We start from the raw sequence: 21,234 nt of genomic DNA on the forward strand, positions 1-21,234 counted from the left end.
ATGAAGTCAACTATAGCCCCGCCCACCACTCGTATAAACGTATGTATTTGGTATACAGGTGAGGAGGAAGTTACCAAAATGAGGATTAAAGTGAAGTACCAATTTTTATGGAATTAATTGGGCTATAGTGGAATAAGTGACTATAACTGGTCAACATTTTATCTGAACAAGCATTTGAAAATTTTTATGCCTGATTTTAACATAAGTACTCGTATATACTAGTATGTATGTATATCAAATAAGAGGTGATTTTGACTAGAGGATATTTTAAATCAATGTAAGCTTTGAGAAAGAGTAGGAAAGACTGCATCAAACCAATTTTTGCCGCGAATAATGTAAATTCTCTTAAAATGGGTATACTGAGTAAGAAAAACTGAGATTAAGATAACATATTTTCGAGGAAGTAAGGACAATCTTTAAGGACGCCGGTTTATTACGCCAAGCATAAAATTTTTTTCTGCCAACTGTTTTACATTCCAAATGATCACATTTCAACTACTTAATATTATATCATTGATCTTGAGGATAGCCAGATGAAAATGTTTTTCCTTCGTAATTAATGTACCAAAAGGTGGACGTCAATGAGTGGAAAATGAAAAATACAGAAATGTGTGTTTTTAATGTTCACGTTTCTATTTTTGCTGATTTCCCAAAAAGAGGTAGAATTTGGTTGTACAGAATCTCATAAGAATTTCCACAAGGTTTAATACCTTATGTTCCAAGCAAAAGTTGTATACTTTCAATCTTTAGATTTTCTACCACAATATGTTGGCCAAAATTTTTATCTTTTTTTTCATATTTTTAAAGTACTCCATATGTTTGCAACCATATTATGCTTTTACTAAACATATCCTAGTATTTCTTTATTTTTCCAAGTACGTTTATTAGCCAATCTCCTACCATTTTTATAATTTTATCATTTACATTCCGTCTAACCACATTACTTTTCTCTTCCCTTGTTCATTCTACATCTTCGAGGACTCATTCTTTTTTCCTGAAAAGTAAGTTTCTGGTCAAATTTGTACAGTTCTTTCTCTAACGCTCACACCTTGGGTCGAAATAGCACTGTACGCATTTTTACGTACACATGGATAACAATTACAGGTATATATATATTCTGAAGTTCGCCACCGCTTGCACAGATTATGCGCAGGCTAAATCACTAACGTTCTTGTTAGATTAAGATTTTATTGGGGATTGAACTAAATATCTGCCCCTATTCATCTATGAAAAATGAGTCATTAATGTTCAATAAATATTGGTGCAAGTGCGTATTTATTAAGGATAGAGAACCTTATCGATGCTAAAAGTTATATGTTTTATCAATTTATTATCAAGGAAATGTGAATTATTTGAATTAGAAATAACGTTATTTGCTCTTTAAATTCAGGCGAATAGGTCTGTAAAGCTAAACATAAGGTGAGAGGACGTGAAAAATTCCCGGGAGCGGTTGATAGCCATTATTGACGGATGAAAAGTTCACGACCGCGTACGGAGAGAGGGCGGGAGAGAAAGAAGAAAGGGAGAGGTGGGATCGCGGCCGGGGTATTTGCGACGGGGCGTGTGGGAGCGGATTGGAGAGGAAAAGGGTGCGTAAGTTGGGGAAAGGGGCGTGGGGTAGATCTGGGTATGGGGGTAACACTGCAAGGGGGGGGCAGGGAGGCGGAGGATTAAAAGGGCAGGGAGACTTTAGAATAAAACAAAAAAAACAAAAGGCCGGTGAAAAACACTCCCAATCAATTCCAAACCATTTAGGGATATTAAACGGCCGCGCTGCAGCCTTTGGCTTTTGTCTCTCTCCAATTCTCGTTTGTTGACCGCCGATTTCGGGCGCTAACACGGCCTCCCACGCCGTCGCCGCTTTTCGGCTTCCCTGCTCTAGTCTACCCTTAACCCTCCGATTTTCTACCCCCCTCTCATCAACCCTACCCATCCCACGCCCCCTCTACCACCATCTCCTCTATCTCCCTCTCTTCAACCCCATCCCGGAACTCTCCGGATCCAGGCCCCTTCCCCCTCCCTTCTCGATCAACACCCTTCCACTCCGCTCCGCTGACCGGAACCCGAAAACGCCCCTTTCGGACCGTCTCTCGGCCACCTCATTCCCCACCCTAACCTCCTTTCAATAACCCTGGGGTCGGTACCCGAAAATGCTAAGCAGGGCTTTCCGATATGCTCCTTTTGTTTGAGGCGTTGAGGTCTATAACTTCCGAATGTAGTGGACCCTGAAGTATTTGCGTGGAGATTTAAGTATAAAATATTTCTCGAGTTAGGATATGTTTATGTTCTCTAATAATGCCTTATTCTCATGGCGATTGCACCGTCCGTCAGAATCATTTAATTTTATTGGCTATTGCCCTTCAAATGATAATTTATTTTCAATTAAGCCAATAAATAAGAAAAAGAATAAAGTTTTCTATTTTCTGATTGGAATTTCATCCCTGAAGAGTATTGACGTGCCTTTAGATTTGTACTACTTCAACAGAAAATTACAAACCAAATAAATTTAGTATGTACTTGTCTGACGTTCTGGATAAACATTTTTTCTAATTTTTTTTCATAAGGTACCAAATAAGAACCTTTCAACTTTACGGCGTAATCACTATCTGTTTCGTTCCCTCCACATTATTTTTGTATGACGTTAAAGTGAAATAAATAATACATATATATATATATATATATATATATATATATATATATATATATATATATATATATATATATACATATATGGTGAAAAGACCTGCGGAATAATGTCTGCTGACTCATGTACAGGAGTAGACTAATACTGAAGAACGACGGATGGATATTAAATGACCAAGTCTTCTCTCCTAGAACCAGAGGTAAACCCTATTCAGGATTATCATTCCCAATGACTCTTTCATCTCGTTAGAAAATAAATATCCAAATAAGAAATATGAAATAATTTCTTAATCTTATTTAAAAAATGGACGTACGCTAAGATCTCAAAATACAACCAAGGAGTTGATTCGCTCTCCTGCAGCTACAATAATAAAAAGGCACCGATTGCTTTTATCTGGGAATCCAGATAATTTTTCAAACCTATCATAGAGCAATATTTATTTTTTAAATGGCTAACGTATTTATTGGGAAAAAATTTCAAGGATTTTTTTAATACTGGTCTCATAGCGTGAAAGGCTTTTTGGCAGTATTTTCTTCGTTTAACTAGTGGAAAGATTAGCAATTACAATGATCTCTATTTAATTTTTTGCATATTTTTGTCCCTGTATATTAGATCTTTTCTTGTATTGGATTTTTCATTCATTTCGACTTATATACTTTCTTCTCTAAGGGTTTAATATCCTTCATATTTTCAAATATTTTAAATAATTAAAATATATGCATAACGTACACATTGAATTTATGTATGAAGTGGAAAAAAGAAGATACTTGCAAGGGGATATCCGAATAAGGAAGAAAAATTGGAAGACAGAAATATTTAAGGTGATGAAATGTAGATGACCGTGAGAGAGGGAAGTAAACTTTGGGTAAACGGGACAAAGGAAGGGAAGGACAAACCAGAGAGGGTGAAAACAAGTAGGTCTTTGTGGAGATATAGGAGAAAATATTGTCATGAGGAGTAAACAAAAGGAAGATCCTGAATTATATGTTGAAGACGATAGTCGTTAGGGACCGTCCCATATTCAATGAGTAGAATACCTTGAACTAATATCAACCCTATTTATGTCTTTCTCATTTTAGCAATTCACATCCATTGGCATTACATTACGGAATGGGGTACATGGTGATCTCAACTCATCTCAAACGAATACGTTTATCTAGCCATTTAAATAAAGATCGTTAGGGTAGTCACTCTCGGTTCATCCTGTTCTCGTGTGACACTTCAAAACCAAGGCAAATATTCGTCAACGTGGTGCTGCGATTAAAATCAACATGATACAGAGACTTGATGATCCGTCCCGTTCCCGTAATAGGCGCGGTGATGTCCATGTCCAACGTTCCAACTCCTCATTCCCTCCACGGAGCCACCGCCCTCACCTCGATTTCACCACCTATCCTCCTCACGCATCACCCGTGGGCATATTCTCTAATCACCCCACCCGTCTGTTTGAGCCCTTCTCAACTCATCCCAAACGGCGTTTTGACCACACGCCGATGGACGACATCTGACAGCGCCCAAAAGACAAAAGCTAAGTAATTGTTGCAAAGGAAACACTTGGTTTTTCCACATAAAATATTTATTCACGACCTAGGTTTCGACGCTCAGCGTCATCTTCAGGTGAAATACAGGCCAAAATCTTTCTTTATATAACAGAAGGAATGGGGAGGTAAATATTTTATGTGGAAAAACCAAGTGTTTCCTTTGCAATATGTATCGTTTCCACAAAGTGACGCCTGAAGCTATCTCCTTTAAGTAATTGTTGATTTAGTCATCTGAAACAACCGTTCCATGCGCAAATAACCAATCCATAACAGATTATTTCACTCCCTTTTTCTTATAATAAATGCAAAATGAGGAAGTGTGATGGGAACTTATAAAACTTTATGGTCCGTTAGCAAAGAATGGCTGCGGTCCAACAATATTTAATTCCATACAGGTTCAAATGAACACAACGGTTTTTAAATAAGCGGCTACTTTTTTCTTTCTCGGAATTTAAATTAGTGCGCCTGCCCTGTGATTCATCCTTGTTCATTGACTGGTTGTCTGAGTGCCATAGCTCGTTAAGATAGCGTACTCCTAAGCTAAAACCACATAAACGACTTGTTTTTAAAAATAAGTTCTGTTCCCATGATCATTCATTCTATCACAGTCCTGAACAGAATAAATATATACACATGCATCTTAAATATTGTCGTTGCATTTGAAATCTATCTTTTTTCTATATACTACGAGGCATATTCATAAAGTAAGGGCCGTTTTCTTATATTTAAATATTGGCGCTTCAGAACATAGTGTTACTCCTTCAGGGCCATCTACTGATTCATTGAGAAGCTATTGCACCATTTGTTTTTTATCAGATGTCGTTTGCTTGTCTGTGCATGCAAACAACAATGTCCGCGACAATCGTTGATCCCGCCAGCTGTGAAGTGCGTTCTGCCATACGATTCTTGAATGCAAAAGGATTGTCGGCTGCTGAAATTCATCGGGAGTTATGCCTAGTTTATGCACCTACAGTTATGAGTGAAGGAAAAGTTAGAAAATGGTGCCGTGATTTTAAAAGTGGACGAAAATATGTCCATGACGAGGAGCGAAGTGGCAGGCTCAGTATTCTGACTGATGAAATTGTTTCGCGAGTGGAACAAAAACTGCGATGTGATCGTCGATTGACGATTAATGGCCTGGCTGAGCGATTTCCTCAACTTGGACACACTACTGTCTACAGCATTGTCACGGAAAACCTCGGATACCACAAATTGTGCACTAGGTGAGTACCGAAAATACTCACCGACCCCCACAAAGAGCAACGAATGTCCAGGGAGCGAGAGTTTTTGGGCCCCCCACCCCCACCGTAAAGTCCTGACCTTGCACCTAGCGGCTACTTCCTCTTCTTGCACTTGAAACAGTGGCTCGGTGGACAACGTTTCGAAACCGAAGAGGAACTAAAGAACGGCGTTGTCAATTGGTTCAACTCTCAGGCGGCGAGCTTCTATGCAGTGGTAAAAGAAGCTACAACGGTACGAAAAATGCTTGGACGTGAACGGCGATTATGTGGAGTAGATTAAGTGATGTAGGTTTGTAGCTAACTAAAAGTGCCAAAAAATGTGTTTCATATGAGTATATTATTTCCTGTGACCAAACGGCCCTTACTTTATGATCATGCATCGTACTTAGCTTTCCCTCTTACCATCTACGTCTAATATTCCTTCCTTAGTTTTGCTACATCGATGAGGATTATTTATCCATTTTCAATGCCTACATCTCAACAGCTATCCTTCATTTTCCAAGATTAAGTTACTAGAAAACTATTTCAAACGCTTAAATACATTTATACTAGAAATTAAAGTTTAAACAAAAGATTATGTACCATTTTATTCACAGCTCTTAATTTCTTTGTACTAAAATAACTTTGCTAAAGCAATTAATTTAAATTTATTTTCTGAGTACTATATTTGTTATGCGCATTCGACTGGTTAAAGTTTTGAATGAGTATTGCCAATACAAATCTACAAAAATACGTCACCATGCCTTACCCAATAAAACACTCTGTAACATCCGTTACTACAGTGATTCCCTATTCACTTTCGCATACTTTTTTCCACCCTTCATTCAGTTTAAAATGTCTTTTCTTTACCTGCCTCTTTCTCGTTTGCCAAAATGTCTCTCCTCCATCTGTTTTCAACATCCACTTACCGCTAACCTTCTCCACCCCTTCATTTAAAAATCCTCCAAACCTTTGCCCATCGTTTTCCTCAATGATGATTCCCGAATCAAAGTTCTGACCAGCCGTTTCTTAACATCCTTACTCTCATAAGGTTTGGTAACCACTGTCTAAAACCAAATAATCATCGTTTCCATAATAAATTCTGCCTCTACCCATCATTTTTCCTCTAATCTAAATTATATTCATATAATGACGCACTTATCTTGCTTTTAATGTTTTTGACACCATCCTGGAAACTTTTAACACCAGCCTTTCATAAAATTTATTTTTATCGATCCTCATATTTTACCAATAAACATATGAGGGTCCAGAATTAGTTTTAATTCCTTGTTGCATGCGCTAAATTTACCAATCGTAAATGTCCAGCACTTATTAATTCTCTCCTGTATGTCCCTCGGCCTAAACGTTCCAAAGAATTCCTGGAAATGGGCCATTTAGTTCACCAATAATTTTTAGGCAAATCCTAGGAACCAAATATTAGTTTACAATGTATGCAAACCTGAGCTATAAGAGTTTTATATATGCCTATTTCAGAAAAAAATATGACTATTCAGCAGTAAGTATCATTACCATCAACAACAAATAAGATGATATTCACTTAACTTTTTTTAACTAAATCCGAATACAGATTCCTCTCTCATACGTATCGTACAACATGGAAATTAAACTAAAACAAGGTATTATTTGGCAGTAAATCACATCAGTTGGACCAAGGACTATTGAAATTACACCCTCTGTTGTCGTGACTACGATTAGATTGTTGCACGTAGCGTGTTGAGTGTTTACAAGGAAAAAAACACAAGGCACGAGTATACGAAAAATCGGAAAAACTCCAAATCATTTATTCTGCCATAAGTGAAACATTAGGAAATGTTTTTCGGTAAAAGGAGCAGACAACGGACACCTTACACAATGAAGTTCTAGAAATATCTTTGCATTTTTGTAATTTATGTGTACATTAATAAATTTTCACAGTTCTAAATTTTATGTTAATCCTTCGAAAAATGCAAGCGCTTTTGAATATTTAATTTGTAGGATATATAATGGCTACCGGAAGGCCCAAATGTTCCCGATTACTCAACATTTTATTTTATACGCTAGAGTAAAAAATGTTTCCATGCGTTTTTTTACGACAAAAGTAATATTTAATAACTGTTGAATGAAAAATAATACAATACAGTGACAAGAATAACCTATGGTTCATTATCATCAATACATCAATCCTATTTAATCCCGATTTCCTTAAGTACTCCAATATTTTCTCTGTTGATTCCTTCACTCCCTGAGAGCTTTTCGGCTTTATATTCTATTTATTTCTTATATCATTTTTCTTTTACTTGTCTCTTAATCTTCCTCGTGGGATCATCCCTTCTATTTTATTTTTAGCTATTTCATTGTCCATCATGGTGTGCCTAATTCAGCTAGTTCCACTTAGCAGTAGACCTATCCAAATAGTATTTCCTCTGCTGATCTTCCATTTTACATTTAATAATTTAGTCTACATTATAAGCAAATACTATGACTATACCATTATATTATCCAGGGAGTGGCTTTCGTTTACCTGACAAATTTGCCGAACATATGTAGAGATTAGCATTGAAGTTCTTAGGGTTTTTAATTTTTTCAGAAGTTTATCGTTTTCTTTTTTCATTTTTATGAGTGACTATTCCACACTGTTATATTGATTAGAATTTTTTCATGAATTTGAATGGTGATTAATACTGTATGGGGATTGTATTTCGTGGAAATTAACAATAGTAGATAGCAGTTTGTGTCTCAGTAAATTCCAATAGAGGTTTCTACTTTACCAGGAAATTCGAAAGGAAATAAAGGTTAAACTATAAACTTTTAGAGTGGACTGCACAATTTGAGATAACTATTGCAATTACTACAATATTCAATACAAGGTTCAAAATAGTAGTGTAAGACACCTATATTATTTTTTTCAAAGTTTTCTTCTGAAAATTATAATGAAATTCACAAAACTTCGGTTGGTTTCACAAGTGGTTGATATATTTTCTGCCTAGTTACGAAAATTATCTTGATAAATAATTAAGTGAATATTTAAGCTAGGAGTTTCAACTTTGTCCTCGAGTTAGTACTCTTCCGTGTTTATCTCCATCCTTCGGTAGATTTTCTTGAAACATCAACGATGGGTGAAATTTTCATCGGAATTTTCTTCAAAATTATTATTTAAAAGTTTACCCATTCTTCTCTCCTTTATTATTTATTTCCGGAACAATTTGGATACTTTGACTGTAGGTGTCTTTCTCTTACATATTATCATTTGTTATTTAGTTAACCTATGTCAGAGGCTTGTTTTTTAACTAAGAACTTATTGCTCAAGGTCACATTTTTTAAATGCATAAGTAGATTACTATTGATAAATATTCTACTGAGTCATATTTTCTGCTAATTTATGTTAGGGAGTTTAATGAGTTTCCTTTTGAACTAAAAACTTTCCAAATAATATTGATGTACTGTTGCTAAACCACAGATTTTACATGTTTCTTGTTAGCAAAAGTATCTAGAAGTATTCCTCTTTCATTGAAATAGTAAAAACGTTATTACATTTACGCACTTTATTTGGCCCGAGTGTGTGAGTGACGTGTTTCCTTAGTTAATACAGTAGAATAATTTCACGAATAGGATGAACAATACAATTTTCCATTAGAATTAATTTTTGCACGATTCCAAAGATATATAATAGAAATAGTACCTCACGCGAGACTTTATCTTTAAGATTTTCTATTTTGAAGACCACGACGCTGGTGAAACCACCAGCCTTACAGTGCGTTTTATTACAATGTATCATACGATTATGGCAATACATGTGTTAATTTATGACAAATGCCTATCTATTCGAATCTTAAATCACTCAATGTATGCGTATGTCCACAATTAAAGTGAAATATTGACCATAATGTCAACAGTGTTGAAGTAAAACATAAATGAATAATAATGTTGCTCTTTGTTTACAGTATTTAAAACATAGTGCTCGAAAGATTAACTAAATAAAATAATTATTAACTTTGATTATCATTCGTAATTTAGCAATGAAAAGGGTGTTCATGTATTCAAAACTGTCATGTATTTAATACTGATTAGAGTGGGATGATTTAGCCAAGTGATCACTGATTCCGGTACTTACCGCTTCAAGGGTTTCTGATTGAAGTCCACACTACCCCTCTTGCATTTCCTGCTAAACTTTAAATGGTGTAATTTTCTGGATACTACAATTACGTGGAAAACCACAGATCAGAGACAGTTGGAAGCGCTCGTCCCGGTTACACGAATTTCACACTTCGTAGTTCTTAGTGTCTGCGAGACGAGCTCTACCTACACTTGTCTAAAATTACCTTACGGTAGAATACTGGTGTTAGTAACAGATTCAATCATAAGGCATGAAGAACTGTGCTGGTAATTAGTCTAGTGACTCACCCCTGAGTGTCTATCGTGGCGAAATCCATGATCATATGAATCATATAATTTATGAGGTCTGGAAAACATCGTATAGCATATAACCTGTTTGTTAATAATACTCAATAATTTCTGACGGTGAGCAGTAGATAAAAAAATAGAAGCGACCATTCTGCAAACATAATTAAAAATCATTTGTATTTCTTTTCAGTCTAGAAGAGTTTTATTCATCGCATTTTACCATAACAATTAAGAAATGAATAGGGAAATCGTCTGATGAAGTATCAAATCTATAAATGACAATATAATTGATTGATTTTAAATAAAAATTCTTCCAGCAGGAATAATTCTCCTATACCCATGCCAAAAATATTTTTCTGTGTCGAGTTACTTCTAATTGAATTGATGATTTCACTTATTGCGAAATGTTTATAAAGATCTTTCAGTCAGAATTTTGAAAGCAAGACTTTCAAGAGCCATGCAATATTATTCTGAAACCAAATTTTTCCTTTCTAAGTATCTTTTTTATATCATCTTTCTGGCTTCTCTAATATAACATACCAAGGTAAAGTTAGCTACATATTCCCAAAACAATCGATTTGAGTGATAATTTTCCCATGCAAAATTTTTCGTCCTTGGTATTTTTTATTAATTACTCATTTCTGTTCACCGTATTTTTACTTCCATTATTATTTGTCTAGTATCCCATTCGTATTAGTACATTTGCTTATCATGAAAAAATGGTAACTTTAGTTTAGCAATCTAAGTTATAGACGATTCGTTTACATTGTGAAATTTTCCTCTTTTTATCAATTCAACTTTTAAAGTCCTTCACCAAAATTTTTCTTCAGTTTGCATTTTACTTATTACGCATGCGTATGTTTACATATTATACTATATCTCTGAGTAGTAAAGTTTTTTTTTATTTTCTAGGGATTTTTCTCTAATTTTGTTTCAATAGATTTCTTCTTTTATTCCATCCAAATGCCATATTATCTATTTGCTAATCGGGTATTTTTTCTGATTTTTAATTTACCAAAATCTACCTTTAGATTAATAGCTAAAAAGAAGATAATTTGATTTCGGATGCATATAATATCTATATCTAGAGAAAAATCCTAAACAGCTAAAACCTGCTGTTAGCTTAGATGATATTATATTTTGTAACTTATTCGATTATATTATATTTGTTTTGGATTTAAGTCATGCATATTATCAATAAAATGAAAATTTTGACGATACTCAATATCTATATTATACTAAATCACTCTTTCGATAATGAGAACAATTCGTATTAATTATAAAACCATTCTTACTCTGCCCATAAATGTGAAATTAAGGGCATTCAAAAATTTTAATGACCCCACAGTTAAGTTCTCAAAATACAGGATGCGGAATTTTATCAGTTTTATCAAAACGTTTTTTTGGCAGAGGAGTAGCGGTTAACCGAACGCAGGAAATTGAATTACCGCATTTCATTTAGTCGACATTTTCAGACAAAGCAAAAACACACTTATTAAAGAAATGAGCATAATATGTCAAATAAATTCCATGAAATAATTTAATGAAACCCCGTACAACAGACATCCATCGAGTGAAAGGATATCAATTCGTTTTTGATTCTACATCATTATTTTCTTCATGATCTCCTCTAATCACACGCCTGGGAAAATTGTGCAAAACCGGATTTAAAATGCTCGATGGAGATCATAAAAAGGAGAGGTTCTATTTAAAAAATAAATCCTCTGTTTACACGAGAGGCCGCTACACATTAAGCATTCCTTTGAATTATATTTTATTAACCTGCCAGGGGATACCAGAAAATATTAACCCTTGTCCAGAAACCACAACCTAAACTGCTCCTCAAACTTTTTATCCACACTTCTTGCTTCTTTAGTGCTACACCTTTCTACTCATTCTCCAGCCCCAATCCAAAGTCAAAAAATTCCCCATTCCCATCCTCTCTTCGTCCATCGCCCCCCCAACTCGCATGGTATCGCTTGCCCGTGACGGTTTTATGAGCCATGGAAGTCATCGCGATTGTCACCAGCAACGAACGCCGCTACCCTCCCCCCATGCCATGCTCCCATCATCCCTCTCCCCGCCCACCCGCAACTTCCCCACGCACCCGAAAACCACGGCGCCGTTCCCATGGCAACGGATGTGCTCCTCCCCGTGATCGAGCGATGAATCAACCGCCTCTCGCTCGAATAAGCGTAACCGACGACAAATGAACCAAGTTGGCCGGAAAAGAGGCACTTTATTTCCATTTTTCCCGCGGACTCTGATTTACCCCGAACTCCCGAATTCTTTTCACCTCTAAACTCCCGTTATTTCAACTACCTTACCCAATCACACATACCAACCCACCGCATTCCCCCCCCCCACATAAAAAAGTAACTCTACCCCTGCCGCAAATGCGAATACCGGGGCAAAAACATAGCACACAGACTCACATTTACAGATACAACTTCCCCAACCTTTCTCTAACCACTTCCCCCTCCTCTCCCACACCCGTGCACACAGTATACACAGAGTCAAAACCCATCGGGCTGCCGCAGACCTTTCCGGTTTCCGTGTAAATCAGCGCCACGCGCTGTCGATTTTCGTAACTAGAGCCTAAGTGATTTCCGTCAGTGTATTTGCATTGTGTTCCGGTCAGTGAGTGAGAGGCGGTTTGGGGTTCAGATGGGGAAGCGAGCAGTGGGAGACGTGGTAAGCAATTATCGTCGTCCTCCATTCCGCGAAATACGCGTGCTGCCGTCTGTTCATACGAAGGAATAACATAAAAATATAGACCAACGCCGAATGTTTGACACATGCATCAAAGTTCATCGACCGATGTGATAGCGGGTTTTTAACAAAGACAACGTGCGTGCAGAGAGAGATTATTGCGTTCCGTAAAGTTTTTGGGAAGCGTACAGGTGATAGAACTGCTTTGGCGGTGGCGAATATTTTGACACTCATTTTCCACGTTGGTCCGTAAATATATGCGAGAGCTAATTAGGAGATTGATGGAATTCTTAATCATGGACCTATAAATTCATTGTATGTTCATGATGTCTAGCAAAGAAATTATGAAAGATCCAACTAGAAATAAATGGCATGAGAAAATACTGACCGAATGTGTTTTTAAGAATGGGGGATCACGATTTGTGAATGGAAATTATTACGATTGACTAAGGTTTATGGTAAAAAATTATGTTTCTTTTTATTGATGAATATATTTTATGAAATTCTAAACATTTAATAGCAAAATTCTGTCCTCAATTATACATTTATGATAATTTAAACAAATATGTTCTGCCATGACTGAAGTAATACAAACAAGTGGCGTATACAGGTATTTAGGTTGCAAATAAAAGTTAATTGCATAGATCACAAAATACATTTACAAATATATATATATATATATATATATATATATATATATATATATATAAAATAAGAGATCCGGAGGCACCTCCCTTCCAGTTTATGAATCTCGATCAACTGTCCTACTCAGGCTTCATCCCACCTATATATCCACCCGGACCCCGAATCCGAGGCCGAGCGGGCATAGGGAGGTAGGACGGTCCGAGAAGGACGGTCGGCCGGATTCAACTCGGAAGGGAAATACCTCCAGTATATATATATATATATATATATATATATATATATATATATATATATATATATATATATATATATATATATATATAAATTTGTATTTATGAGGAAGGAATCTGTGAGATCAGTTTTAGTTCCTATTCCAAAAATGTTAAGGGTACATCATGTGAGGATTACAGGACAAAAAGTTTGATATCCCACGCAGCTAAAGTTGTTCTAAGGATCATAAGCAAAAGGATTGGGTAGGGCAAATGATTACTTAGGGGATGATCAGTCTAGGTTTAGGAAGGGGAGAGGTACGGATGATGCCATTGCAGTAATGAGATTATTAATCGAGAGGAATATAGAATATAACCAGGAAGTATTCGCCTGTTTCGTAGATTACGAAAAATCGTTTGATAGAGTGAATTGGGAAAAACTAATGAGTATACTGCAGAAAATAGAAAAAGATTGGAGGGAAAGGAGGCTAATCCGCAACCTGTACATGTCTCAGACTGCTCAGGTACGAGTCCGTTGTGGAGTCCGGTTGGGCAGTGTTAGGAAGAGGTGTAAGGCAGGGTTGCCCATTATCACCGTTGCTGTTCAACCTGTATGCAGAGGAAATGATCAAAGAGGCATGGGAAGAACTTGATGTAGGAATGAAAGTGGGCGGAGAATTCGTAAAATCAGTTAGGTTTGCTGATGACCAAGCTTTAGTTTGTCAGTCAGCCAAGGGGCTGCAAGCATTGCTTAGTAAATTGGAAATTCAGTGCGACAGGTATGGGAAGAGAATCAATATTAATATATCAAAGGTTACGCGATTTTCTAGAAAGAAAAAGGCTAAGCTTAACATTAAAATAGGAGGGCAAAAACTAGAGCAGGTAGAACAGTTTACGTACCTCGGTAGTGTTTTGGACCAACACGGTCAAAGTAGTAGGGACGTAAGGAGAAGAATTGTGCTAGGCAAAGAGGCTTTCACAAGGAGGAGGGAGTTGATGACGGGGACGTTGAGTAAGGATGTTAAGAAAAGACTTGTAAAAACTTTGATATGGAGCGTGGCTATGTACGGAGCGGAAACGTGGTCATTGAAGCAGGAGGATAGACGTAGATTGGAGGCTTTCGAAATGTGGGTTTGGAGAAAAATGGAGAAGGTGAAATGGACCGAGAAGGTTATGTTTTGTTAGGAGTCATAAAATGTTTTATTTTGTAGCTGTGTCCATCCAAAAACCTACCTTAACCGGTAGATTATCTAATAATAATAAAAATAATATATATATATATATATATATATATATATATATATATATATATATATATATATATATATATACATGTTTATATATATACACAATCAAACACGAAATCCGGCCAAATGGCGAACAAATACTCATTTATTTAAAAACAGATATAAGGAAAAGGATATATATATATATATAACGATTGTACGGAAAAACTCATACGAGCGGCACAATAATGGGCTGGCACAACATAACACAAATAGAACAGCTTCGACAGCGACTCTCTTGAAGAAGGCCCCTGAGAGGGCCGAAAGCTCGAACAATTTACCGTGTAAGTGTTCTTTTATATGTGCCTATTCTGTTCTATTTGTGTTATGTTGTGTCAGCCCATTATATATATATATATATATATATATATATATATATATATATATATATATATATATATATATATTTCCTCTTTCCATCTCGCGATTAATATTCTCTAATTTTCGTCTTCAAAATTCTTCTAACATTCCAAGTTCTTATTTTAACTTATTTAGTCATGTTCTTTTGCATATTCTGCCAAGTACCTGTCGGTTTTCCTTTGCAAGGGCTTCGGGAGATGACGATCGCGGAAGCGTTGCCTCTCCCGCAGCTGCGTATGACACACAGCCGATTGGGCCGAGTCCCGTAGTTACCAGGAATCATGTTCTCTATACTTTCCGTCATTTAATCCTTGGTAATGATAATTGAGTAGGTGTCCCGTCACCTTTCTCAATAGTGATTTTAACGTGACACCATTACTCAATGGCCTCTCCTTTGTGGTCAGACGCCTTTCCTGCCGCCTCAATGAGGAACAGACGCTGCGTGGGCATATCGTCTGGCTCCAGGCCTTAATCTCATCTGGCATGGACCCTACTGGAAGATATTATCATTGCTCCCGCCAGCACAGCTCTAGGAGTAATCGGAACCCACCAGCCCTTCGACCACGTCAAGGCTAGAGCCCATGGGAGGGGATTTACAGGATGCATTCCGATGGATGCAATTGAATTTCCTGCGTTGTTCCTCTTTGATTGAGTGGAATCAAAATACTTGAAGTAGATGGAAGGGATACTAAGCTTTGCCACGAAACCAATATCAGTGGTCTCAAAGCTGTGGAGCGGCAGGACGTCAGTTATTGTAAACCTCTGCCCGCGAACGTGTCACGACAATTATGGAATCGATGATCGAGCAACGTTACGCGGCTACTAAGTTTTGAGCTCAACTGAAAAAAATCTCATGAAGAGATTAACAAAATGATTTCTGAGGCTTACAAGGACTCTACTCTTTCTTACTCACATACTTATGCTTGGTTAAAGCCCTAATGAAGGGCCGGTTAGAGGCTCACGACGAATAACGCTCCGGGCGGACGTCAACCAGCAAAACCGATAAGAATATAGCTCGTGTTCGACAATTGTTGGACCCTGGCCATCGATTGAGTACTAAGATGGTTGCCAATTACTAACATTGTCGTCGACTATTATTTTTCGCTTTTTTGCTGAAGATCTAGCGATTAGGAAAGTGTGCGCCAAACTCGTGCCCATGGTGTGGTCAGGCAACCAGAAGGGTAACCGAGTATTTCAAGTGAACATTTGTTTCGTATTGAAAATGAAACTGATTTTAAAGTTATCACTGGTGATGAAGCCTGAATTTTTTAGTACGATCCAGAAAGAAATCTTCAATGCCCTGAGTGGCTCACCGACCAGTCCCCCGGCCCAAAAAGGCAAGAATGAGCTAATCAAAAGTGAAAACAATACTCAACTGTCTTTTTTGGCAGTAAAAGGGTGGTCCACAAGAATTTCGTTCCTTAAGGACGCACTGTTAACACTACATACTACGTGCATATGCTGAAAGACTCCGAAAAAAGAGTCATTAGGTCGAGAAAAGACATCTCCAGCGTCTATTCCACTTTTCGAAATAATCTATTAATTCCTTTTTCAGAATGCTCATCGGCTGCCTTGTCGCATTATTCTATTACCCGTCAATTGACTGTTTAGAAAACTGGGTAAAGAGAAATTTAGTAGTCACTTACCTTTCCAATATACACAGACATGTATGCTGGTATACACAAATTACGATACTCGAATATTCATATTATTAAGCCATAAATGCACTTAACATTCACCAAGAATTTGGTCAATAGTGCTATCATAATAGAAGAAAGATTTGTAAATCAATACATACTTCACAGGCATTAGAAGTTAAGTCACAAATATTGAAGAAATCAGAATATAGACATTAATGGTAGACCCACATTGTAGACGGTCAGCCTCTTGTCTCTACGTACTTTAATATAAACCACGGTACTACAGTGATCAACCTCATGATTGGTTTCATAGGGGAGGATAGAACTCACGTAGTACTAATTCTAATGACGTATTAAATTTACACATGATGGGAGACGGAGGTTACTACCTGTCCCTACATTGCTATCCCAAGAAAGCGTCAATGATACTGAGGTTGCTTAGAAGAATAACCCCAAATCGCACCTAGTATCCGGTCAATTCATGATCTACTTCATCACCTTGTCCCTTAAAAACACAACAGGTTCAACACATTAATAGTGAGTATGAAGGTAATATAACATAAAATAAAGAAATACTAACATTAAAATAAAATTTCATAATTAGAACTTAAAAGAGGGATGGTATATTATTTTTCTTCATATTTCATGGATAAATCCTGTTCTTTATGAATACCTCTAGAAGACGGTGTCCTTGTCATTCTTCTCTTAGCTTGCTTCAGTTATCTTATGGAGTACATCGCAAGTACACCAGTACATTTCCAGATGAAGCTCATACCCAAGAACTTGGACATAACTAAAAATTGTTTTCACGACCTCCTCAAAACAACGTTTTTGGGTCTTAAATGATAAAACCTTTCTCTTGGATGAAGATATTGCATTATAGATTGTGATTCAAGGGAGTTCTTAAAGTTTTCGGATAGTATTATCCGTTCGTTGTTAGAAGCTCGTATCACCTCCATTTCGTTTCATGTGTGATCTAACCTGTCAATTCAGTTGAACTGAAAACATTCCGCAAAACGAAATGCCAAACATTTCCTTTTTAAGATCTGTCAAATGCCAAAGCAATGAATTCTGAATAATTCGAACAACGACTGGATGATTAATGGGCTTTCATAAGTACTTCAGAGTAGTTAATTGGATATTTTTAGCCATATCAACCGTACACTAGGTTTTTTCTTGAATATGAATAATGTTTTTACTGCCTTAATTCAATACGCTCAAACATATGCAACCTGCTATTCACATTTTAGCGTGCATCAATTCTTACGTTCAATGAGACAATAAGAAGGACATTCCCATGTTTGAAAAATGAATCGTTTATAATGCTCTCAAAGTGTTCATGCTTTGTCTAAGCGAAATAAATAATCAAAAGACACATTATGCGTGAACAGACTGAAAATATCTCGTTATGGTTTTATAATAAATTTTGAACGTTTGATAAAATATTACCTCGGTCTTTACAAAATTTATTGATCAATTAAGTTAAACAAATACATCACTAGAAAAATTGAACAAGTTATTTCTCTTGGATTATTCTCAGGATAATGGCCTAAAGCATTATTAGAACCTTGAATATTCACTCAAGTATCGTATGTATTTTATGGGCTCATTTCAATTGCAAATAAACTGCTTGTTTGTGCCTTGTGTCTCTCACCCTGCTATTGTAACTATTATTCCCATTTTCTATAAAATTAGTATATTATATAAATTTAAGTATTATTATATGTCCATGCTTTCGTAAAAAGGAAGTTTTATCAAATGGAATCGAATAGGATCTAAAACTTTACGGGAAAGAGAAAACCGGCTAATTTATAGCAAGAAATAATGAGCTCTACGGCCTCTCAATAAAGAAGAAAGGGGAAGAAAACTCCAATGGCCGTAAGGATTAGTTGCCAATCTCTCGTCAGACCAAATGTTGTGTTGGTGTGACGGGAATCACGTCAGGGACCAACCACAACCTCTCGACCAGAATACCCTCTGTGGTGGTTTACGGTTTATTTATGTAACATTTTTATTATGGACATTTTCTTCTCATCAGCTCTCTGGGAATAAAATGAGAACCATCCTCTTCTTTAGTTTTCGCAAATCAATTCAGAGATTATAGCAATGGATTTTGATGCAACTCGGATGAACTTACCAACGTGTATCTGGGAATATGGTCATTATATGAAAGGTAGAAAGTTTATGGAAAAATAAAAATGGATATTTTATCTTCTAAATTATATATGCATTAGTCATTCCTATAGAGTTGATTTTTTTCCTCGAAATAAAATGCAGAATTGCGTGATAAAGGGAAAATTTTTGAAATTCGGGAAAGAGAAAATGAGAAAAAAATTCTTTGGATGGAATGGAGGCTGATGCAAAGCATAATAAAGAGCTAAAGTAAAAATTTATTTTGAGCAGAAAAAACTGGGAGAGGTTCACACTCTAAAGACTCAGTAACTCCAAAGGTACTTAGGGACCGTCCGAAATTCACATATAATTGTTGAGCGATCTATATTTGATTAAGAATAGTGGTCAACAACTGCAACGTCACAATGGATAGTTTTCCTTTTGATGCAACCGAAATAGTAAAGATAATGAAACCAAAATAAATGGTTTTGAAAGAAAACGATTACAGTTAATGGTAATTATAAATAATATCATGCCTTAATTACGGATATGGGCTAAAAATGTGCGCTAAATATATTATTTAAAGAAATAATTTTAAGTTATTCTATTCATATACGAATAATGTTGATATTTTCACCTGGTGAGTGCATTATAGGTTATCTTCTTATTTCCTGATATTATTAACATACACCTATTAGTATTGGATTGGATATAAGTACTCCATCATATTATATAACCGTTTTCTAATGTCTTCATGTAACGTTGAAAGGCCTGAATTCTCTTATGTACATGAAGTAGTAAGGTAACGAATGAATATTCAATTGCACTAGCAGCATAAGTACAATTATATAATATGGTACAAATGTCAAAATAAAAAGTAGCGAAAAAGAGTAGGAAATGACGAGACAGATGAGATAGGTAACAGCATAAGTGTCAGATGAGGATACTGCTTGTTACCGACTCTAATTTATACAAAAGAGCACATAAATAATGCTTTCGAAAAAGCAAGAGTTGTTGTAGGAGGTAGAAGAATAAGGACCGATAATACACTGATGATCAAGTCATACCAATTTATAAGAAGAAGATGTACAATATGGGAAAAAGGGTAATGTATGAGCGGAGAAAGAATTCGTTATGGACATTAATACATAAAATAAAAGACTATTGAGAGTTAGTAGATATGAAGCAATTCTTGACCATACCTAAGAAAGAAGCACTGTCAATAAAGAGAAATCATTTCAGTATTATAAAGCCTGGCAACTTAGAATGGAAGCTGTGAAGAGAAAATTAAAATATAGGATATGAATGGGTAAGAAACCTTTGGCGACGATGAGAGGACTATTGACAGTAAGCAGATCTACCCTAAAATTTATCAAAAAAAGAAATTTACCAAATTTTCGTATGGATTGTGGTATATTACGGTAGTGAGACATTGAAGGCAAAAACCGTAAGATGAAAAGTAGTTGAAAAATAATGTAATATGTGGAGAATAATGCTTAAAGTGGACTAATAGGGTAAATAATAAGGTAGTGCTGATAGGAATAGGAGAGGTGATACCACTGCTAAGAAACATGAAAAAGAAAAAGAGATCTTAGATGGAGTATATGATACACAGAAATTTCTTACTGAAAATAATCTTAGGAGGCAAACTTGAAGGAAAGAGAGGAAGGGATAGAAGAATGATTGGAATGCTTAATAGGTTAAGAAATTTCAGGAGTCACCGTCAAATGAAAGAATATGCTAAGGTAAGAGTTCGATGGAGGATATCCATTTGAAGTGTGCCATAATTCCCCTTGAGAGAGTAAGATAGATTGTCCTTAGCGTGAAGGAACCCATTTAAGAATTTAAGTTTAGTTTGTAGATAAAATATATCATATTTGTTTTGCTTTGTAGAAAATCATTTTAGCCTAGTAGTCACGTGAACTGAATTCAAAATTGATTTAGGTAATAATATATTTGTTTATTAATGCTATTGACGTAATAAGAGAATATATGGTAATAGTTCAATACATAAATTAATGCTAGTAGTAATTATTAAGTCGATAATGAAGAATACTGAAATTCAAAATAATACGTACGTATATATTCAGTACATAGTATCGTTAAGTTATGTTGTATTTTCTTACTTAAAACTACTTATCATTTTAATATAATTTTAAAACTGACATGACGATAGACTGCTATGCCTTTTATTTAAATGAGAATAAATAAAGTTCTGATATCCCTTTGTAATTTTTACTTTTTTGGCAGGCATGCATTACAGTTCACTTCTTGATTACCGTAGTTTTCAGCTAATTTTTATGTAATTATATTACTGTCGAATACTGCATAAGAATTTCATTATCTCTGAGTATAATTCCCCATCCTTTAATAAAAGTAACCGGGATTAATTTTCAAATGCGTAAAAAACATGCGATAGTGATTTGCTGAAAACGTGTTGGCTAAAGAAAAGTTTCAGCAACCA

The sequence above is a fragment of the Hetaerina americana genome, unplaced genomic scaffold (genome assembly GCF_022747635.1).
Source record: "Hetaerina americana unplaced genomic scaffold, ioHetAmer1.1.p SCAF_8, whole genome shotgun sequence".
NCBI lineage: Eukaryota > Metazoa > Arthropoda > Insecta > Odonata > Calopterygidae > Hetaerina > Hetaerina americana.